This window comes from Lipotes vexillifer, unplaced genomic scaffold (genome assembly GCF_000442215.2).
Source record: "Lipotes vexillifer unplaced genomic scaffold, Lipotes_vexillifer_v1.1 scaffold977, whole genome shotgun sequence".
Classification (NCBI taxonomy): Eukaryota; Metazoa; Chordata; class Mammalia; order Artiodactyla; family Lipotidae; genus Lipotes; species Lipotes vexillifer.
Window position 1 is genome coordinate 3091889 of NW_006783088.1, and position 544 is coordinate 3092432.

General features: G+C 53.7%; 1 protein-coding gene across 1 annotated transcript in view; it reads left to right on the top strand.

The window, feature by feature from the left end:
- Nucleotides 1–544, top strand: part of ARHGAP1 (Rho GTPase activating protein 1) — a 19613-nt gene that overhangs the window by 3794 nt on the left and 15275 nt on the right.

Genomic DNA, 544 nt, shown 5'->3' on the forward strand with positions numbered 1-544 from the left:
CAGGAATGCACTGGACTTAGAGCAGCCTCTTTGGGGTTGGACGAGTGGGTTGAATTGAAACTCCCGCCCTCACACATATGGTGAGCTTGTGAAGAGAGAGGGATTGGCTTCCGGTTAGGGCTGAGGGCAGAAAGTGCCTCCTCCAGGCTGCACTCAGCCACGTCTATGAGGCCACACCCCAGACCTGGGCAACCCCAGTTGCAGAGTTGGCTCCTCTCCCTCCCCGCATGCAACAGCTGTTGTTCTGTTTTCCACCTCCTGGATCTCTGGACTCTGGGTGTCATGGGCTTCCTCCTTACCCACCTGTACCCCCCAGTCCTTAAGGTGGTCTGTTGATCTTTCCCACCTTGAAACTAGTGTCAGGAGCTCCCCCCAGAGTAGATTGGGCTTGGGAGCCTCCAGGAGCCTGCAGATTGTCACAGTGACTGGCAGGAAGATTCCATTTCCTGCTCCTCATTCCTGTCCTGGGGCAAACCCAGTTGGGCCCCTTGGCCATGGCCTTTTTTTTTTTTTTTTTTTTTTTTTTTTTTTTTTTTTGGGGCCC